Here is a 22,089-nt window from a genome sequence, read left to right on the forward strand (position 1 = left end):
TCACGGCCTGCTGTAAAACACGCCTTCAGTCAACCGTAGCTCACACACGACTGACCGCACAGAGCGAGTGGAAACTCGTCACGCACCGTTACTACCACCTCTCCCCAACAATCAGACCCGAGCGGTAAATAAGCCCCGGCATGATTTTTCATGAGACGGCCCCCGAAAATGAGCCCCGAAGCATATTTTGCAGGAAAAAATCCACACGAGACCCGGTCTTATTTTTGGAGAAACACGGTAAGGTTCGATGTGCCGCTTCCTACGTCGAAGATACCTGCCTTTGTCTTGAAGGGCACGACGCAACAGCGTTCACCGTACTTTGTGATCACAACGGAGAAGCTCCGTGTCGCTCATCGCTTCTGCTATGGCGATCTCTGTCGGATAAAAATATTATGGCGTGTCCTTAGCCACCTTACTCACCGGATCTGGCACCGTGTGACGTTTGCCCCTTCCCCCGAGTCAAAATGACCGTGAAAAGGCAGCATTTTTAAGTGATGCGGGACATCGAGGCGGCCACGACGGCACACGGCTGTGTGAAAGAAAACCAGACATCGATGTGTGTGAGTCATCCACGGTATGTCTAACTTCCGTGAGAAAAGTAAATTCTCACGGCCTGCGAGTACTCAAACAACCCGAACGGGGGAGAAAATAAACACACATCGCGTGGGATTCTGTGTCAGTACCACGTTTGCTACCGGTTTTAGCGAGACGGTTTTACATTCTACGTTTACGGAGGGAAGGGGACACAGCCAACGACTCTCTGCAGGTTGACGGCACTCGGGGTGCTCGGGAGAACTGCACAAGGTCCCTCCTATTTAGGAGTTAAACGGCCCGTCGGGGACCCCTCTTTCTAACCTTTTAGAAATACTTGGCCCCCGGGTCCGAGGGGTGGGGCTGGGGGGAGGGGCCGGTCCCCGTATCTCCTGAGTGCCTGCCGAAACTCTCCTAAGTTAATAATGGAGAGAAAAGAGAATTTAGGTCAGAATCTAAACTCACAGGCAGCCGTTAGAGGCAGGGCTTACGGGTCTCCTGACAAAACTTTTCCAGAGTCCTTTCTAAAGGACGATCGACTCGTGTGACTTTTCCTCTGTGGTACGGGCCATTGGCAAGAAACGGGCCGAGTACGAGCCCAGATCTAGGGGCTCCGTTCGTCTTCACAACCAAACAGGTTTTAGAGGCAATAAGTCCAGAGCGAACAGCTGAGAAAGGGTAAGCGGCCCTTGTATTCATCGGGAAATCAGCAGGCTTCCCTGCCGCATCGCAGGTCACCTGTGGTTCTTCCCCTGTGATGATGACGGTCTTCTTGAGAGCTGTGGGAAAACTCGGGCCCCGTTACTCGATGACAGCCATTTGCAGGGAAGGAGTTGGTCCCCCCGCTCCCTTTGGAGTAGGGGACAATCTCTCTTCCGCCTGCCCTTGTAGTCTGCACAGGGAGCACAGCTATTTTGGAAGATTAGCGTACTCCTCACTCCGGTGAATCTGGGCTTCTATGTCCAAAGCGGGCTCCTTTGCCTGGCGTGCCTCTTTTGGGGATGCCGGGGTAGCCCTGAGGTCGTCTCGGCCTTAGCCCGTGTATAACTGCAGCCAAAAAGTCTGGCCTGTCTCTGGCCTCGTCTCCAGCCTTTCTGCTCCTTTTTTCCCTCCTTTTCCCTGTCTCACTTGTGAAAGACATGGTAACAAATTTCCCGGCCTTCCTTAGCATAGAAGCCTTCTCGTCAGGGATGCGACAGGAAGTCGATGACTCCAACGCTCTGTGAGGTCAAGGAAAATATCGGGCTAAACTTAATGAATTTACTTTAAACTTATCTCGGTTTTTAGTGAAAATAGTAAAATTCTTCTTTACACGGGTTCATATCTGACCTGAGAAGGGTACAGGAACTCCAGCAGTACCAAAATACAGAGGTTTATGTAATTATTATATGTAAGTATGTAAACGTTACACTCAGTTCTTACTAGTGTGGAGATTTGGTTTTCTCTAGTAACCGAGGACCCCATGATGAGGATGGTATAAAATAGAGAATATTCTGATGGCACCTAAAGCCTTTGCTTTCCAGGCAGAGTTTCTCTCTCTCTCTCTCTCTCTCTCTCTCTCTCTCTCTCTCTCTCTCTCTCTCTCTCTCTGTAATTTCAGTAACAAATAACACGTTTCCTCCAAAATAAGACCTATTCCGAAAATAAGCCCCAGGTAAGATCTCAGCCAGACGGAAGCGTTTAGTACGTCCTGACGATGTTCCCGAAGAAGATGACACGACCGTAGCTGAACAAATGTAGACTACTGCTGTACATGGAAAAATAAGACATCCCTTGAAAACAAGTCCCAATGGAGCAAAAATTGACCTAAGACCCAGTCTTCTTTTGGGGGAAACACGGTAGTTCCAAAAACTTTGTCCTACGTCGCAGAGAGAGAACAGTCGACTCTAATGTTGCACTCCCTTTCTTCTGATACTAAAATTTATGTACTGAATTGCAGTTAGCTGAACTACATGTGATCTGTTTTCAAGATTTTTCTTCTGAAACCTTTTATAACTTTTCCAGTCCCTCTCAGTGTGTCTTCTTACCAAATGTAGGACAAACTAGTCTGTCGTCCCCCCCCCGATTTCTTTAAAAATGTATTTTTATCTCTTATACCTCCTTTGAGAACATATTACTTTATGTAACTTTAAAAATATTAATTAGAATCTGTAACCTGTAGAACCCGAGTTTTTACTGATAACTAATAAATAAACGATTAGCATTTCTACTGGAATATCTAGGAACGTACTTTGTAACTCAGAAGTGTAGGCTCTGCTGGAAATATATTTACAAGTGTTTTGCCATCGTATTTTTAATAAAGTACAAAACACATTTATTAACATACCTTAATTTAGGTTTTAGCTTTCCCATAATAAGGAGATAAAAGTAGATGAACGCAGACTTATCTTATAATTAATATTTTAGTATTTTGTTAGTTTGAAATATCTGCATATTTAATACTTTTTATCATGTAACTTACCTTAGTTCAACTCTAAGGCTTCCAGTTACCAAAAGAATTCAGGAAAGCACGTTTAAGCATGCACTCTGTCTCACACACACACACACACACACACACACACACACACAAGGTAGGCTGATCAAGTTCACGAACTCATCCTAGAAAAAGTGCTACATACCTCATTGCTGAATATCATTATGGTCACCTTTGAAGTACTCCCGTTGGGAAGCTATGCACTAATGCCAGCACCTAGTCCACTCTTCAAAGCAATTTTGGAACTCTTTTTCTGGAATAGTCATCAGAGCTGTCATCGTTATTACTCTTGATGTCCTGAATGTCATCAAAATGTCTTCCTTTCAATATTTCCTTTATCTTTGGCTAAAGAAAGAAGTCGTTGGGGAACCAGATCAGGTGAGTAGGGAGGGAGTTCCGATACAGTTATTTGTTTACTGGCCGAAAACTCCCTCACAGACATTGCCCTGTGAGCTGGTGCTCTGTCGTGAGGCAAGAGTCACGAACTGTTGGTGACAAGTTTCAGGTCATGTCACTTTTTCATGCAGGCTTTTCAGCACTTCCAAATAGTAAACTCGGTGAACGGTTTGTCAAGTTGGTACAAATTCATAATGAACAATCCCTCTGACATCAAAAAAAAAGGTCAGCAACATCGTTGCGACAGCTTCACACACTTTATTGTCCTGCTTTGTGGGTGCGTGCGTGCGTGCGTGCGTGCGTGCTTAATCATTATTACTAAAAAATTTCATTAACAACCTTTTATTTTGCTTGTGTTTCTTCATTATTTTTAACAACTCCAGGAGATTTTAGAGTCTATTATTACCTAAGTCAATTTTTGTAAACCGTGGTATAACAAAACATATTATATTTAACGATAGTGGTAGCGACTTCAAAAGACATGTCTATTTAACCAAAAGTTGATCTAGCCTCGGTTTCAACTATTTTCTTAGATCATGTGATCCGGAAAAGTACTTGGGTCAGTTTTTGTTCTTTATTTTTAATTTATATAAGCGCTTAATCTTTTTTCTTTAAGCCAACCAAATATTACAATCTTCTAATACCAGCCGGAGGCCAGAACGTTATGTTGTACATAAAACATAGAAAAACATAGATATCAGAGATCATATACATAAACAGTATTAATAATGACTATAGAGAGAAGACTTAAGATTTTTTATTTGCCCATGACAGTTTGAAGGAAGCTGGAAAACGCAAGGAGTGTTCGGCTTGTGAGATTAGCCACTAGATTTCAAAAGTGCCCTTTTTCTTTCTTTCTTTCTTTCTTTCTTTCTTTCTTTCTTTCTTTCTTTCTTTCTTTCTTTCTTTTTTTTTTTTTTTTTTTTTTTTTTTTTTTTTTTTTTCCGGGTAACTCAGCCTCAGGCAGTAGCGGCGGTGTTTGTATTTCTTGCTCTCCGTAAGACCCTGAAAGTTACCGACAGAAAAATCTTTAAAAAGTTTTATTTTCAAACACAGAGTTGGTGTCTAGTTATAAGTGGACTAGGAGATGGGTGAATTCCCCTTTTCTATGAACCATCGGTGTAGATATTTTTTTATTTTTCATTATAGGCTGACCGACCGATTGCCTGATATATGGCCCAGAGGGCTCTGAGGAGAGCGTGCAGACATAGAGCCCCCTATCGGTTTGGTGTTTAAGGTATAAACAGAAAAGTGAAGGGGAGGAAGGAGAAAAAAAAGGGGGGGGGAGGGGAACGGACAGACCGGAGGTGAACAAAACGGAACAAAGAAGTCACCAACAAACCGGAACCAAAAGCAGACGAGAACTCACAGAACCAAATCCTCCTGAAACGGGGATCTGGGGGTCAAAACCCGGTCTCTGAACAACCCAGCACCAAAAATTGGCCTCGGAGTTACCCGAATTGGCACGAAGCACAGAAGGCTTACGCGTAAGCCCCCAAACCCAGTGACAGCGAGAGGCTCCGACGGCAGAGATAAGGGAATTCCAGTGCACTTCCTCGGTTTGACAGATTCCACGATTCACCGACACACGGTTTCCAAGTCCCGTCAGTTGCTTTTATTCCTCACCGACTGAGGCAGTCATAGGCAGCCTGCCAGGGAGGGGGAGAGCCGGGAGGGTCCCTGGGACGAAGGAGATCTCGGCAGTTACTGGGACGTCTCTGTAATCCCCTCCCTGGGCTTGGCCAGCCATAAGCATCAGGGATCACTGATGCATTCCGGCACTCTACCTCCGCTACCCCACACGGAGGCAAGGAGCAAGGGAGTGAGACTCTCCAACTCAGATCAGTCCAGTTCGATCCACGTCCCCGCCGTGGTCTCCAGAGTTCGTTACCAGACTCGGGGATGGTGGTGCTCGTTGCCCGGGCCCCAAAAACTTGAGTGACGAGGAGGGTCAGTGAGGAGAAGAGTGTATTTTATTCTAGGTGCCGGCAGCCGGGGAAGATGGCAGACTGACGTCCGTGGGGGGAAAAAAAGGCATCTTCCCTGAACTGAGAATAATCGAGAGGCTTCGCAGGCAGGCAGGCAGGCAGGCAGGCAGGCAGGCAGGCAGGCAGGCAGGCAGGCGGGGGGAAAGAACCGAGAAAGATGACAGCTGGTCATCGCAAGTTTCAGGGCTGACGGTTGACAAATCACCTCCTGCGGTCCGGTCTGCTTCATAAGGTTATCTCGAACTCGGCGGCCACGGCTGGAGTGTGTCATACGTCATCAGGAAAAGCTGCAAGGGTGTTGCAGCCATGGATCCCGGTCTCTGGGCGCCTGAGAATTCAGCGGGTTTTTTTCTTTTTCTTTTTCTTTTTTTTTCCAGATTAGTGCTCTTCTGATCAATCAGATCCACAAGGTATGTATAGTCTCAAGGAAGGGAAACGAGCAGAATCATGAAATCGAGCAGTAAAGGGGAAACACAAAGAGAAGATAGATGAATAGCAAGCTATGAGGTGACCGAACTAAGTCTGACTCATTAATTTCCCGACTTTCACCCTCACGGCATGTGTATAGTCTATCACGTGCTCTGCACCCGATGGCTAGTTTCCATCCCTCGACCTAAAGTCGACCCCTTTACGTATTCGGCTCTCTCCCCATCCCAGTACCCTCTGTCACCACCATTCTGTGGTCTGTATCGATGAACGTGTGTTTTGTTCATTTTGCCACCTCGGTTTTTGCTTTCTCTCCTAATCCCAGATGGGAGTGAGAGCAGATCATGTCTGTCCTTTTCAACCTTCCAACTTGACTTAGCTTGGTGGTCTAGGGACGGGACGAAAGGGCCAGTTGCACGTAATCATTCTCCGAGGTTTACAGCACAGCTCCTAAGTCGCAGAGGCTGGAGATCCCGGCTAAAACGTATTTAGAAATAAATGAATACTATACTGAACCAATCGGGAAAGGAACGATTTTGAAAGAAACCGCGTGAGAGGAAACTGACCTTGACAACACCGACTGGACGTTTATGACGGGACACTCCAATGCAACTCTGGGCCTTTTCCGGTAGAGATGCTGGCAAGAATAAGTCAGTCACTCCTATTAAAATAACTATGGATTATAGTTTGCCTCTGCGTAATATTTGACACTATCCTTTAAGGCCTAACGGGCTAGCTGGAATTAGCCCATCACACAAGATTACATAATGGGGGGGGGGGGGGCGCGGGCTGGTTCATGCCACGCATGAGCCCCTGTAATTCTCCTAACCTTCCGGTAAAGAAACCCAATGGGAAAGGATGGAGATTTGCACAGGATATCGGAGCTATAAACAAAGAGATCCTGTAGTTCCAAACCCACATACCCCATTATCAGATATTCCCGCGTGTACTGCCGAGATATTTTCCGGTGATAGATAGACGCGGTGCCTTTTTTCAGCATTCCTGTAAAACACAGGACAGGAAATACCTCTTTGCCTTTCTACCTGGGAAGATCAGAGTTTACGTGGACAGTCGTGCCCCGGGGTAGACAGAGAGTCCCACCTGCTTCTCTCAGATGCTAAACGCCGATTTGAACGAATGCAAAATGTCCCAGAAATGATACTCTCAGCCAATATACGGATAACTTACTCTTACGCTCTAGGACACATTGGACCCCCTACCATAAGAGGACGCGATTTACCGATCGCAATAGCTAGCCATTAAGGGACACAGGGTGTCAAAGGACAAGCTTCGATTTTGTTTACCCAAAGGAAAATACCTTGCCATCTAATATCTAAAGATGGGCTACGAATTAACCCTAAATAATAATCTTTCCTCTTCTAAAAGCAAACAGACAAAAAACAGCCGAGAGGATTCCCCGGGTCTGACTGGATACTATCACGACGGGGTTCCGAATTTTTCATTCATGGCCCAGCCTCTGTTTGTCTCCTTAAAATGAGATCGGCCCGATCCCATTCAACGGAACCCTGAAGGGAAACGAGCCGAGCCGAAGACACTCTAGAGGAAGTATTATCTAAAGCTCCCACCCTGGGACACCTTCGCTATAAACTCTCTTCCTAGTCGTGCATGAAAACACAGGAAATTCGGATAAAGGAGTTTATCCGAAGGCCACCCTCTCCACGGTACAGATGTGTGTGAGTCACGATCTGTACGGTTGTCTCACTAGGTGGAGACATCCCCTTGCAGGAGAGCAACAGCCTCGATGGTGGGTAAGTCACGACTGGAAAGAAATGATCCCGAACTAGGGGCATTCCCTGTGAGTTACATAGTCTCTGAGGCAAAGGATGCACTCGATCGGGAACATCCGGCCTACCCTGCAGCATTTTCGTCGTGGCTTATCACCCCGGTCCTCTGGATTTGTAGAACGTACAAACGGTACAGTTAAAACTCCACTGGGTAAATTTTGAGAAGCTTTTCGTCTCCCTTGGCTGAAAACTCTCCTTACGGTGTTTCTCAACCTGAGAGCTACTCCTTTTGGTAAACGTAGACTTTCTCCTCAGTAGTCAGCGTTCACCCCGTGTGACCGGACGTGTGAAACAATCTTACCGAAAGGAGACATTTTGCGTTATTATCAAGGACTTATCAAGCAGCTTAAATAAACCGATAAGTCTGCAACCGATTCGCTTCAGCGTGCTCCCGGGACACGAAGACTTCCAAGACCACGACTCACAGCCGGGAGACGTCGTCCACCACTGGATATGACATCAGCTAAAGACCCTCCAACCTCGTTGACAGGGACTTATTCGTTATCACTAATCGATCCAGGTGCAGTGAACTTAAAGGCGTTAACGCAAGGATTCACATCGCTCATGAAAAAGAGTTGCCCACCTGTGGCTGGACATCTGCTCCTGTCTGACACTCGCCTCCACCGACGGCCAACCTCAAAGGCTCCCGGAGGACGAAAAGCTGCTGACGTCAGGGGTAGACAGCTATCCCGAGACCTCAAGAAGGCCTGTAGACCTACGAATTGACGTGGGACTTAAAATAACCATTCGTTTGATTGTCTTTACCTGCCCGCTAATATTATCAGTCACAATGATAGTTATACTTGTTCTTTAGGCTTTTCTCAAACCCTGTACTCATATACCCCAACTGTTAATCATTGAAGGTGCACAGAATAACTTTGGTATTTTCTTTCTTTTCCGGTAAAATATTTGTTTTTCTTTTCTTCTCTTCTTTTTTTTTAAATTTTATTTATTTATTTATTTATTTATTTATTTATTTATTTATTTATTTATTTTTATTTTTTTACATTGGGGAAGGGGGACAGGACTTTATTGGGGAACAGGGTGAATTGCCGGGGCTTTTTCCCAGTCAAGTTGTTGTCCTTCCGATCGTAGTCGTGGAAGGCGCAGCTCACCTCCAGGTCCGGTTGCCGCTGTCAGTTGCAGGGGGCGCAGCCCAGCATCCCTTGCGGGAATCCAACCGGCCACCTCGTGGTCGAGAGCCCACCGGCCCATGCGGGAATCGAACCGGCAGCCTTCGGCATCAGGAGCACGGAGTTCCAACGGCCTGAGCCACCGGGCCGGCTCTGTATTTTCGATAATACTATTTACGCTTTCTCTTTGGAAACTTAGAAGGCATGCCAGCATAGAAGGAAGAAAAGGCGTGTGTATGTGGTTTTGAGAGAAGTTAAAAGGGAGTCGTTTGTTCTGATACTGTTGATCATTTCTGAATGCGAAAAAGGACACAAACTGAGAAAGACAAGTGAAGTCGTAGAAGGTTAGTAGAAAAGAAATACCGATAAAGGAATTTTACGTATAAATGCTAGAACACAATGACGCTTACCCCTCACCTCGACAAAGACTACTGACTATATTAATTCAGAGAAGCTTAAGCGGCTATTAAAATAATGGCCCTCTGTAACGGGGCTGCCGAGTGAGACACAGGAAATTGACTCATGAAACTCTTACCGTCCTCCTGGCCTCTAGACATTTTTAGATGGTGATTGTGATTCATACCATTGTGTTCTTAACAGCCTCGGCCCCAAATAAAAATTAAACTCAGTTCCCGATTGCACAACTAGCAGGAATTAGATGCTTCCCATGGGAAGTAGATGGGATATTCAGATCACAAGAACAACACCACCGGTGCACGGGAACCCATCTCACGGTCAGATTGTGAGAACTACAGCGATACATACACGGTGTGCCCTCAAACTATAAGTAAACGTTACACTGGCTGCAAAATACAGAAAACCGAGACAGACGGCAACGTTTGAATCACGATAGCTTATAGGTTAGAAACGATTCAGTGTGTTTTTTACTCAGTGAAGGCTCATGAGACCTACCTGCCTTCCGCTTACTCACCTTTCCTTTGGGGAAAACAACAACAACAACAACAACAAAAATTGGCCTGGACTGCCATCCAAGGTTACGGTCCGGCCCCATCCGCAATGGTCCACCATTACAGCAAGACAAAGGGAAACACTAAGAATTCCTAGGAGTGAGCCTTCCTAGTCCCGGGAGACCACATCATCGGTGCATCCTTCGGATCGACTTACGGCCCAAAGGGGGAAATGCGGACAAAGAAGGGGGCCACTTACTAAACCTGTCAAGCTCAGGAGAGGCCGGCGTGGCAGGCCCCACAAACTTAGAGACCGAACGTAACCGCACAGGAGGGTCTGAACATAAAAATTCCCGAATGAAAGCAAGTCACGGTGGGCAGTCACATCCTAGGCCTGTAGCTTCCTTGACAGACAAAGGTCACCCTTTGCCTTCAGTGAGCCCGTCTGTTATCTTTTGGCATCTAAGATAACATACCCTCGGAATGTCTGAGCGATCCTGTTTTCCAGACACCTCAGGGCACAGCCCACTGCACCGGTGCCCAAGACAACAGAACCCCCTCATCTTCGTCTTGTTCCCTGGATACCATCCTTACGTGCTGTAAACGTGAATTATTATCTACCCCGTTACCCACCCGTGCAAAAGAAGTAAGCGTCCCTCCGTTTTACTTCTTAATCCAGTCCCAGAGGTGTCCCCACTTGCTTTCTCCTGCCCCCTGACTCTGCCACCAACGGCTTTCGTGTACCAGGCCTTCTGCCTCCTCCGTGTATCCCAATTATATAAAATAAGCTGCAAAACTGCCCTTTTCTGGAGTATTTTCTCCAGCCCTTGAGACCGCTTCCTGGCAATGGTTGTCTGTCAGTGTGACTCAGATACACTCATTAACATTCTCCAAGGAGTCTGGAGGTTTGGATGTTTCTTAGGTGGACACCTAGGAACGCCAAACACCTCTCAAGAATGAGAGGTGGGATGTGAAGATCTGCAGCCTGGAGCAAAGCCTCCCGGTCCCGGGGATCACAGTCAAACACCAAAGGGAAGAGTAGGAGGCTGCGGAACAGGAAAGAGGTGAGGTGAGGCTCGGCTCGGGGCTGCTGTCAGGGAGCCCACGGGGTCTGTCACGCACACATCTGCTGGCTCTCCCTGGTTTCACGGGTGCTAGTCTGCGGCACCACAGAGGACAAAGGCATGTGGCCTCCGGTCACCAGACACGGTGCAAAGACCCGGTCAGAAGGAGCACGCGTGCTCCGGGGGCCACCTCCCACTCCTTGCGCAGGGCATGCTTGGGTGACAAGCCTCCATGCTGAGGCGGGGACAGAAAGCACACTCGGGCATACCCGCACAGGTGGCTCAGATCTTTAAAGAGAACGGCATCGTCACCCTTTCGTCTCTCCTTCTCACGTGAGTCAGCTGTCCAACGGGATGGACACGTGGGACCAGGACTGCCGTTGTCCAGATGCCCGGAGGCCACATTTTACCATCCTTCAGGAGAACGGTCGCGCCTTTGGCGAGCTCCCAAATTTCACATACGTCTACGGATTTCTGCACACACAGGGAGCCAGATGTGTTCTGTCTGCCTGCGGTGGGGAAGCACAATCACAACATCAGAGTTTCCAGTTCTGGCCATCTGGGGCTGCACCCTGACCCCACACTCATCCCCCCCCCCCCCGCCCCAGCCAGCAAAATGCTGTCCAAGCTCTCAGGAACGCAGACGCAAGGGGTGCTGCGAAGGGAAAGACAGCAACCAACTGGTGGGAAAGGTCATCCTGCCCCCTCTCTCTTCCCAGGCAGGCGGGTGTCCCAACGAGCTGTGGAAGGCCGGTCACCACACGGGGTCACTTAGACAGCCCTGTTTACCCAATCCATTCTGGCCAGTCCCCGCTGCTGCCCCTCCCGCTGTATTATCGGACGTGCCCACCTTGACTGAGACTTCCCAGCAGCCCCATTCTCCCCCACACCGTCTCCACCAGGGCTGCTCACACTTGCTTATCCCCTGTGACCTTACGAAGTCCCAGGGGGCTGGGAAGTAAATTCTGCCCCTCCCTCACCCTTGTCACCTCCACACACCACCCATCCTCTCCTAGGCAGAATCTCTCCCGGATTCCCGCTTGAGGAGGTGGAGGACTTTGCCTCCACGTGGACCATCGGCCCCACTCCCAACCTTTAACTTTATGACCTTCCACTCTGCGATGGTCTCCCCCACTCGCCCCCGCTACCGCCACCTGACATCTGCCCAGGCGGCTTTGACATCCGGGGCCCCACGCTCTGCCCACCGACCCCGAACATCCCCTCACTCATAGACCACACACACTCCCCACCAGCCCCACCTTCCCACCTCACCCCTCCCACCTGCCTGAATCCCTCAGGCTGCGAATGACTGTCATAGAGCGTCTGTTTGTGTCCCCCAAATCAATACTTCGAAGGGGGGGGGGGAGATCCTCAGGATGGGATCGGTGCCCTCAGACAAGGAAGAAACCAGAACTGTCTCCCTACTGTAGCAGAACCCGGGGAGAAGGTGGCCATGTGCCAGCCAGGAAGAGGACCCTCCCCAGGAACCCACCATGCTGGCACCCCGATCTGTGAGAAATAAGTGTCCCTTGTGTGAGCCCTGGGGCCTGTGCTGTCTGTGATGGTGCGTGAGAGCGAGGCAGAGGGCTCCCCTTGCCGACGCCCTCCCCTCTGAGCCCCGACGTCCCTCCACGGGCCTCTCAGCCCCACACCCTTTACACTCAGTACCCGGGATGCCCTGGCTGCCGGGGCACATAGACCAGGCCTTCTCTTTCTAGTGGAGTGCGTGCAGATACCTCCACGCCGCCCCCCCCCACCCCCCAGGTCTGGAGGAGAAGCACAGAGCTGCTACCGCAGGGACACCTCCCACCGCACTGGGGAAGCATCACAATGGCCTTGGAAAGTCTCCCCCAATCCCACATTCCAGGCCGGGGGACCTTGCCTGGCCTTATCACCCTGGGTCTCAGGGGTCTGTCCCCTCCCACCTATGTTTTTGGAGGCAAAGGGGCTGCTGGGGGGACCATGTGGTTAGGGACTTCCTAGCATGTCTCTCTGGCCATGAACCCAGGAACCCTTTACCTCTCTCTCTCTCTCTCTCTCTCTCTCTCTCTCTCTCTCTCTCTCTCTCTCTCTCCTCTATCTCTGGGCCTGGACCTCATGGGCACAGTTACACCTGAACACAGCCTTATGTCTGTCTTTCTGCAGAATTAATGTATGTGATTGGGACCCTGCGACCTGGGTTGGCGCCGAGGCGGAACTGTGAGCTCTGAGCCAGGAAGCCCTTCTTCTTGCCCATGGCCACCCCGCCCCACCCAGGAGGACTCCCTCTTTTCACCTCAGCTTCTGGGGAAACTCTGCATGGCTGGGAGTTGTGGGGAGGCCTCGAAGCTTCATTACTCAACTCGCATGAATTCAAGGCTAGGGCACACATTGTGAGGCTAACACGCAGCTCTGGCGAAGGACCGTGGACTATGGGGAATGGCCTTCTACCCCTAATTCAATGCACCGCTTTACTGTTTGCCTGGGAACACACCACCATGTAGTGGAACTGGCGGATGTTTGCTTTTGTGTCTTGACCGGCCGCCATTGAGAGTATGTAAGCACCTTGACTGCTGAGTCGCTGTTGTTCAAGCAGGGTACCCTGAGAGGCCCAGAGAGAGTGGCAGTGCCCTGAGAACCCTGGCTGAGTCCAGGAAGTCTGGCTGTGCCCAGAGGGAGTGGCAGTGCCCTGAGAGGCCCTGGCTGAGTCCAGGAAGTCTGGCTGTGCCCAAAGGGAGTGGCACTGCCCTGAGAGGCATGACATGGGGTGACAGGTGTGTGGGGGGTGGGGGGTGGGGCGGGGGGGTCGTCTGTTCCTCGGTTTGTTTATTTTCTGGATAGAGCGAGAGAACTCTAAAAGAGGAGGTATTATTTATTCCGTGCAAGGTCTGGCAGGATGGAAGGTCGCAGGTCAGTCCGTGGACGGGAAGGAAACTCTGTGGGGGGGGGGGGGGGAGGGAGGGAGGGAGGGAGGGAGGAGATGGGGGTTGGGGCCGAGAAGGGAGGGGGAGGCCAGGTCGACACATTCCAAAGGTCCTCGTTCAATGGCTTCATTCAAATGCAGAAAGCTCTCCGGTCCAGTCAGCGCCTCCGACCTGGCCTGGGGCTTCTTTCTCCCCGCCGCCTTTGTTCAAACCTCCCCCACCCTTAGGCGGCCGCTTTCCAACCGCTAGGGAGGAAAAAATTGTTGGCGAAAACTCGCCCCACCGTCGCCCTGGGCCAACGACACCGTCTCCCTCTCCTCTTCCTGACCCGGGCCAACGCGCTCAACCCGTGGAGAATCACGGGCGGCGGCGGCGGGCGTGCGGGGGGGTGGGGTGGGGGTGGGGGCGAGTCCAGGGGGGGGGGGTCGCTAAACAGCCGACCTCGGAGTCTTATTAGAGTTCGTAGGCCAGACACCGGCCGGGAACGATGAGGGTCCCGGGGAGGTCCGGCTGTGACGGTTGCAGTCATTTCCCCGCCCACCCAGCCCCCCACCCCGGCACCCCACCACCAGGGTTACGGGCCCAACAAGCACACCCTGCAGCAACACTCTGCTCCGGGTGTGGGTTTTTAGCGTTCAGATTCCCGCGACGGACGGAAGGAAGGAAGGAAGGAAGGAAGGAAGGAAGGAAGGACCTGTCTTCCCTCTGCCCGCCCGCTTCTTCCTACCGGTCTCACCCTAGGTACCCACTGGGTACCCACTGGCCATTTCGCGTGCCGCCTCCTCACCGTGAAAGAGAGGAAGGAGGGCGGACAGACGTGAAGGAACCCCACAGATGGCAGCTCTGTATGAAGGAGTGGGGGCGGGGCGGAGGGGAGGACAGGGGAGAAGCTCTCGCACCGGGCAAACCCTGACTCCGAGTGAGTGGGGAATCCCGGGGTCCTTTTAAAAACCTAACTGGACACACAGAGGAAAGGCCACGTGAGGACACGGGGAGAAGACGGGCATCTGTAAGCCAAGGACGGAGCCCTGGGCAGAAACCAACCGTGCCAAAACCTAGCACTCGAACTTTCAGCTTGCAGAACTGTCAGGCGATACATTTCTGTCGTTTAAACCACTCGGCCTATGGTATTTGTGATGGCGGCCCGAGCCAACTGATACATGGCAGAAGGGGTGGAACGCGGTGCCCAAGAAAATGTGCCTGTCACGTCTCCAACGTGCACGACTCCATAACTGACCCTCCCCTGTGCTGTGCTGTGCTGTCCTGTGCTGTGCTGTGCTGAGCTGAGCTGAGCTGTCCTGAGCTGTGCTGTGCTGTGCTGTGCTGTGCTGTGCTGTGCTGTGCTGTCCTGTGCTGTCCTGAGCTGAGCTGTGCTGTGCTGTGCTGTGCTGTGCTGTGCTGTCCTGTGCTGTGCTGTGCTGTGCTGTGCTGTGCTGTCCTGTGCTGTCCTGTGCTGTGCTGTGCTGTGCTGTCCTGTGCTGTGCTGTGCTGTGCTGTGCTGTGCTGTGCTGTCCTTAGCTGTGCTGTGCTGTGCTGTGCTGTGCTGTCCTGTGCTGTGCTGTGCTGTGCTGTGCTGTGCTGTGCTGTGCTGTGCTGTCCTGTGCTGTGCTGTGCTGTGCTGTCCTTAGCTGTGCTGTGCTGTGCTGTGCTGTCCTGTGCTGTGCTGTGCTGTCCTGTGCTGTGCTGTGCTGTGCTGTGCTGTCCTGTGCTGTGCTGTGCTGTGCTGTGCTGTGCTGTGCTGTCCTGTGCTGTGCTGTGCTGTGCTGTGCTGTGCTGTGCTGTCCTGTGCTGTGGTCGGTTTTGCTGTGGTGCTGAGCTGTGCTGTGCTGAGACGAGCTGTGCTGTGGTGCGCTGTGCTGTCCTGAGCTGTGCTGTGCTGTGGTGTGCTGTCCTGTGCTGTGCTGTACTGTGCTGTGCTGTGCTGTGCTGTGCTGTCCTGAGCTGTGCTGTGCTGTGCTGAGCTGAGCTGAGCTGAGCTGAGCTGTGCTGTGCTGTGCTGAGATGAGCTGTGCTGTGCTGTGCTCTGCTGAGCTGAGCTGTGCTGAACTGAGCTGTGCTGTGCTGTCCTTAGCTGTGCTGTGCTGTGCTGTCCTGTGCTGTGCTGTGCTGTGCTGTGCTGTGCTGTGCTGTGCTGTCCTGTGCTGTGCTGTGCTGTGCTGTGCTGTGCTGTGCTGTGCTGTCCTGTGCTGTGGTCGGTTTTGCTGTGGTGCTGAGCTGTGCTGTGCTGAGACGAGCTGTGCTGTGGTGCGCTGTGCTGTCCTGAGCTGTGCTGTGCTGTGCTGTGCTGTGCTGTGCTGTGCTGTCCTGTGCTGTGCTGTGCTGTGCTGTGCTGTGCTGTGCTGTGCTGTGCTGTCCTGAGCTGTGCTGTGCTGTGCTGAGCTGAGCTGAGCTGAGCTGAGCTGAGCTGAGCTGAGCTGTGCTGTGCTGTGCTGTGCTGTGCTGTGCTGTGCTGTGCTGAGATGAGCTGTGCTGTGCTGTGCTCTGCTGAGCTGAGCTGTGCTGAACTGAGCTGTGCTGTGCTGTCCTTAGCTGTGCTGTGCTGTGCTGTGCTGTGCTGTCCTGTGCTGTGCTGTGCTGTGCTGTGCTGTGCTGTGCTGTGCTGTGCTGTCCTGTGCTGTGCTGTGCTGTGCTGTCCTTAGCTGTGCTGTGCTGTGCTGTGCTGTCCTGTGCTGTGCTGTGCTGTCCTGTGCTGTGCTGTGCTGTGCTGTGCTGTGCTGTGCTGTCCTGTGCTGTGCTGTGCTGTCCTGTGCTGTCCTGTGCTGTGCTGTGCTGTGCTGTGCTGTCCTGTGCTGTGCTGTGCTGTGCTGTCCTGTGCTGTCCTGTGCTGTGCTGTGCTGTGCTGTCCTGTGCTGTGCTGTGCTGTGCTGTGCTGTGCTGTGCTGTCCTTAGCTGTGCTGTGCTGTGCTGTGCTGTGCTGTCCTGTGCTGTGCTGTGCTGTGCTGTGCTGTGCTGTGCTGTGCTGTCCTGTGCTGTGCTGTGCTGTGCTGTCCTTAGCTGTGCTGTGCTGTGCTGTGCTGTCCTGTGCTGTGCTGTGCTGTCCTGTGCTGTGCTGTGCTGTGCTGTGCTGTCCTGTGCTGTGCTGTGCTGTGCTGTGCTGTGCTGTGCTGTGCTGTCCTGTGCTGTGCTGTGCTGTGCTGTGCTGTGCTGTCCTGTGCTGTGGTCGGTTTTGCTGTGGTGCTGAGCTGTGCTGTGCTGAGACGAGCTGTGCTGTGGTGCGCTGTGCTGTCCTGAGCTGTGCTGTGCTGTGCTGTGCTGTCCTGTGCTGTGCTGTACTGTGCTGTGCTGTGCTGTGCTGTGCTGTCCTGAGCTGTGCTGTGCTGTGCTGAGCTGAGCTGAGCTGAGCTGAGCTGAGCTGTGCTGTGCTGTGCTGAGATGAGCTGTGCTGTGCTGTGCTCTGCTGAGCTGAGCTGTGCTGAACTGAGCTGTGCTGTGCTGTCCTTAGCTGTGCTGTGCTGTGCTGTCCTGTGCTGTGCTGTGCTGTGCTGTGCTGTGCTGTGCTGTGCTGTGCTGTCCTGTGCTGTGCTGTGCTGTGCTGTGCTGTGCTGTGCTGTGCTGTCCTGTGCTGTGGTCGGTTTTGCTGTGGTGCTGAGCTGTGCTGTGCTGAGACGAGCTGTGCTGTGGTGCGCTGTGCTGTCCTGAGCTGTGCTGTGCTGTGCTGTGCTGTGCTGTGCTGTCCTGTGCTGTGCTGTGCTGTGCTGTGCTGTGCTGTGCTGTGCTGTCCTGAGCTGTGCTGTGCTGTGCTGAGCTGAGCTGAGCTGAGCTGAGCTGAGCTGTGCTGTGCTGTGCTGTGCTGTGCTGTGCTGAGATGAGCTGTGCTGTGCTGTGCTCTGCTGAGCTGAGCTGTGCTGAACTGAGCTGTGCTGTGCTGTCCTTAGCTGTGCTGTGCTGTGCTGTGCTGTGCTGTCCTGTGCTGTGCTGTGCTGTGCTGTGCTGTGCTGTGCTGTGCTGTGCTGTCCTGTGCTGTGCTGTGCTGTGCTGTCCTTAGCTGTGCTGTGCTGTGCTGTGCTGTCCTGTGCTGTGCTGTGCTGTCCTGTGCTGTGCCGTGCCGTGCCGTGCCGTGCCGTGCCGTGCCGTGCCGTGCTGTGCTGTGCTGTGCTGTGCTGTGCTGTGCTGTCCTGTGCTGTGCTGTGCTGTGCTGTGCTGTGCTGTGCTGTCCTGTGCTGTGGTCGGTTTTGCTGTGGTGCTGAGCTGTGCTGTGCTGAGACGAGCTGTGCTGTGGTGCGCTGTGCTGTCCTGAGCTGTGCTGTGCTGTGCTGTGCTGTCCTGTGCTGTGCTGTACTGTGCTGTGCTGTGCTGTGCTGTGCTGTGCTGTCCTGAGCTGTGCTGTGCTGTGCTGAGCTGAGCTGAGCTGAGCTGAGCTGAGCTGTGCTGTGCTGTGCTGAGATGAGCTGTGCTGTGCTGTGCTCTGCTGAGCTGAGCTGTGCTGAACTGAGCTGTGCTGTGCTGTCCTTAGCTGTGCTGTGCTGTGCTGTGCTGTGCTGTCCTGTGCTGTGCTGTGCTGTGCTGTGCTGTGCTGTGCTGTCCTGTGCTGTGCTGTGCTGTGCTGTGCTGTGCTGTGCTGTGCTGTCCTGTGCTGTGGTCGGTTTTGCTGTGGTGCTGAGCTGTGCTGTGCTGAGACGAGCTGTGCTGTGGTGCACTGTGCTGTCCTGAGCTGTGCTGTGCTGTGCTGTGCTGTGCTGTGCTGTCCTGTGCTGTGCTGTGCTGTGCTGTGCTGTGCTGTGCTGTCCTGAGCTGTGCTGTGCTGTGCTGAGCTGAGCTGAGCTGAGCTGAGCTGAGCTGAGCTGTGCTGTGCTGTGCTGTGCTGTGCTGTGCTGAGATGAGCTGTGCTGTGCTGTGCTCTGCTGAGCTGAGCTGTGCTGAACTGAGCTGTGCTGTGCTGTCCTTAGCTGTGCTGTGCTGTGCTGTGCTGTGCTGTCCTGTGCTGTGCTGTGCTGTCCTGTGCTGTGCTGTGCTGTGCTGTGCTGTGCTGTGCTGTCCTGAGCTGTGCTGTGCTGTGCTGAGCTGAGCTGAGCTGAGCTGAGCTGAGCTGTGCTGTGCTGTGCTGTGCTGAGATGAGCTGTGCTGTGCTGTGGTCTGCTGAGCTGAGCTGTGCTGAACTGAGCTGTGCTGTGCTGTCCTTAGCTGTGCTGTGCTGTGCTGTGCTGAGATGAGCTGTGCTGTGCTGTGCTCTGCTGAGCTGAGCTGTGCTGTGCTGTGCTCTGCTGAGCTGAGCTGTGCTGTGCTGTGCTGTGCTGTGCTGTGCTGTGCTGTGCTGTCCTGTCCTGTCCTGTGCTGTGCTGTGCTGTCCTGTGCTGTGGTCAGTTTTGCTGTGGTGCTGAGCTGTGCTGTGCTGAGACGAGCTGTGCTGTGGTGCGCTGTGCTGTCCTGAGCTGTGCTGTGCTGTGCTGTGCTGTGGTCAGTTTTGCTGTGGTGCTGAGCTGTGCTGTGCTGAGACGAGCTGTGCTGTGGTGCGCTGTGCTGTCCTGAGCTGTGCTGTGCTGTGCTGTGCTGTGCTGTGCTATCCTGAGCTGTGCTGTGCTGAGGTGTGCTGTGCTGTGCTGTGCTGTGCTGTGCTGTGCTGAGCTGAGCTGAGCTGAGCTGAGCTGTGCTGTGCTGTGCTGAGATGAGCTGTGCTGTGCTGTGCTCTGCTGAGCTGAGCTGTGCTGAACTGAGCTGTGCTGTGCTGAGCTGTGCTGTGCTGAGCTGTGCTCTGAGACCCACCAACAGCTCTGGGCGGCCTGCCTTCTCCCCACAGCCAGCCAGGCCACTGTGGCTTGGGGGTTCTCTGCCCGCTTGGCCGGGAGTGAAGCGCACCGTGGCGTTAGACTGTCCCTGCCACACTTCTCTGCCGCACAGGGTCAGGCCCGCTCCGTGGATATGCCAGCTCCCCATCCTCCTCTGGCTCGCACTCCATCTTTCTCTCCCCAGTGTTTTCCCTAGAACGTGCTCTTGCACACCCAATCGTCTCTCAGTACCTGCTTCTTAGAATAGCTGAACTGTTTATTAAGTGGGAGCTCGCTCCCTCCCTCCCTCCCTCCCCACCCCCCATTTCACAGATGAGGAAATGGAAGCCCACTTTACAGAATGCTATCTGAGCCACATCCCAGCCTGTTTGCTCCCGCCAAGATGAGCCGCATTTCTGCAGGCAGGTTCTGTGCGTTCGAACTGTATTTCCCGATTAATATCGTGACAGATACCTTCCTGACTGTTCCTTTGAGAACGTACTTTCATAGAATGCATTCATGTCCCCCTTCTACAATGTATTCTCTCCTTGGCACTCATCGCTATCCGACGTCCTGTGACGTTTTACTTATTTCTCTTGTTTATTGTCCGATCCATAACTGCTGCGTCAAGAAGTGAAGAACCTCAAATTTTGCCATCCTCCTTACTGCCAACGTCGGACAGCAGAAGTCAGTGAAGCTGTCTCCCAACTTGGCATTTATCTCGTTGCATCACTAAGTGCTCGTGAACTTGTCCGTCAGCTTTTCTACATCAGGAAGCCCCCCGAGGGCAGTTTAGAATGCATGAGTGAGTGACTGGGCGTGCTGGACTTCTCCTTTCACCCATGTTGTGTTTGGATGGATGGGTGGGACAAGAAAGCCTTACACTCCTAATAGCTAATTTCGGAGAGGTGGTAGCAGTTGTCCGGATGGGAAGAGATCTGGATTGTTTTCAGTGATCCAGGCAGCAGATGACCGAGGCAGAGTTCACACTGCAACGTAATGAGTGTGAGTCAGAACCAAGGTAGAAACATGTCTGCAGGGTGGCAATTATCCAGGAAGGAGGTGTAGGGAGCCGGAGCATTAAGGGTTAAGAAAATGTAACTTCAAGCAGAGTTTGGGAGGATCGCTAAGGGGAACTCCGATAAGCATAAAGAACAAACAGACACCTGCTACCCTGGGAATGGGAAAATATCTAAAGGTCTAAGAACAGTCAGGGCCAAACTTTGAGAAAACATAACTAATCTGTACTTGCTGCCTCAGCCGCTTTATGTAACCTTCTTGTTTCTGTGTGTATAAAAGAAAGCTGAAAAATAAAGTAGGCGCTGCAGTCTAATTAGAACTGCTCGCCCTCCCGATCCCATCTTTGTCTCTTGTCTATTTTTTTCTCAATCCTCACTCCCCACTTCAGGGACCGTTCGTCTCGTCGGCAGGCTCCGACAAGTGGCGCCCGAACAGGGACCCGAATACTGGGGAATCAGTGAAGGACACCGCTTGCAAATGAGACGCGTCAAATAAGGTTGGCGAAAGCGGTGAGATACCATAGTCGGGAGTAAAATAAAATGGGACAGGGGAACAGTAAAAGGCTGTTTACCCACATATTAAGGAGCATGCTAAAAACTAGAGGAATTAAAACCAGTGAAGCACGTTGCTTCGATTCTTAGAGTTTGTAGTACAAATATGTCCCTGGTTCCCAGAAGAAGGGACTTTAAACTTAGAAACTTGGGAAAAGGTAAGAGAGCATTTGCAGGGATATTATGATGCTCATGGACCCTCTGAAGTACCAGTAGACACTTTTTCCTTATGGAATTTGGTTAGGGATGTGATCGATCCTAGACATAAAGGAATCAGATACTCTAAAAATGACCAACCCAAACTGGATCCCCCTTGGAAGCAGAGGTGCAAAGATTACAAGCTGCACTCACTTCCCTCTCTGTTCAAATGCAGTTAGTTCAGGCTCGACAGACTGGGCCTTTATTAGAAGCTCAATCAGAATAGAAGCCTAGGTTACAATGAAGCTCTCCTCCAAGTGTAGTTGCAGGGCTAGATCCACTGCCCGAGGCCCCTATCAACAGAAAAAGATTCAAGCCGCCAAGCTGCTAGTACAGGAGCAAGTTAAAAAGGGACACATTGCTTCCTCCAATTCTCCCTGGAATTCTCCCATTTTTGTTATTAAGAAAAAATCTGGTAGATAGAGATTATGACAAGATTTACAAAAAGTTAATAAAACCATGAAATTAATGGGAGCCTTACAGACAGGCTTGCCCTGTCCTGCAGCCACACCAAAAAACACATATAAAATTGTTTTGGACTGAAAAGATTGTTTTTATACTATACCTTTAAATCCTGATGACTGCCCTAGATTTGCTTTCAGTGTTCCTTCTGTTAATTTACAAAAACCTTTTAAGAGATATCATTGGCTAGTGCTACCTCAGAGAATGGCTAGTAGCCCTACATTGTGTCAAAAATTTGTATCAGCTGCAATAGAACCTACCCAAAGGACATTTTCAGATATTTACATCATCCACTACACGGATGACATACTTCTTGCCCACTCTTGTGAACCAAAGTTGCTTGCTGCTTTTGCTCATTTACAAAAAAGCTCCACAATTATGGGCTAGTTATAGCCCCCCCCCAAAAAAAATTCAGCAAGTGCCTCCTTACTCTTATCTGGGATATTGTTTAATGCCTCAGGCCATTGTGCCTCAAAAAATACAAATCCGGCGAGATTGTTTAAAAACGTTAAATGATTTCCAAAAGCTA

The sequence above is a fragment of the Rhinolophus sinicus genome, chromosome 12 (genome assembly GCF_057876585.1).
Source record: "Rhinolophus sinicus isolate RSI-liver-muscle chromosome 12, RSI-T2T, whole genome shotgun sequence".
Lineage (NCBI taxonomy): Eukaryota > Metazoa > Chordata > Mammalia > Chiroptera > Rhinolophidae > Rhinolophus > Rhinolophus sinicus.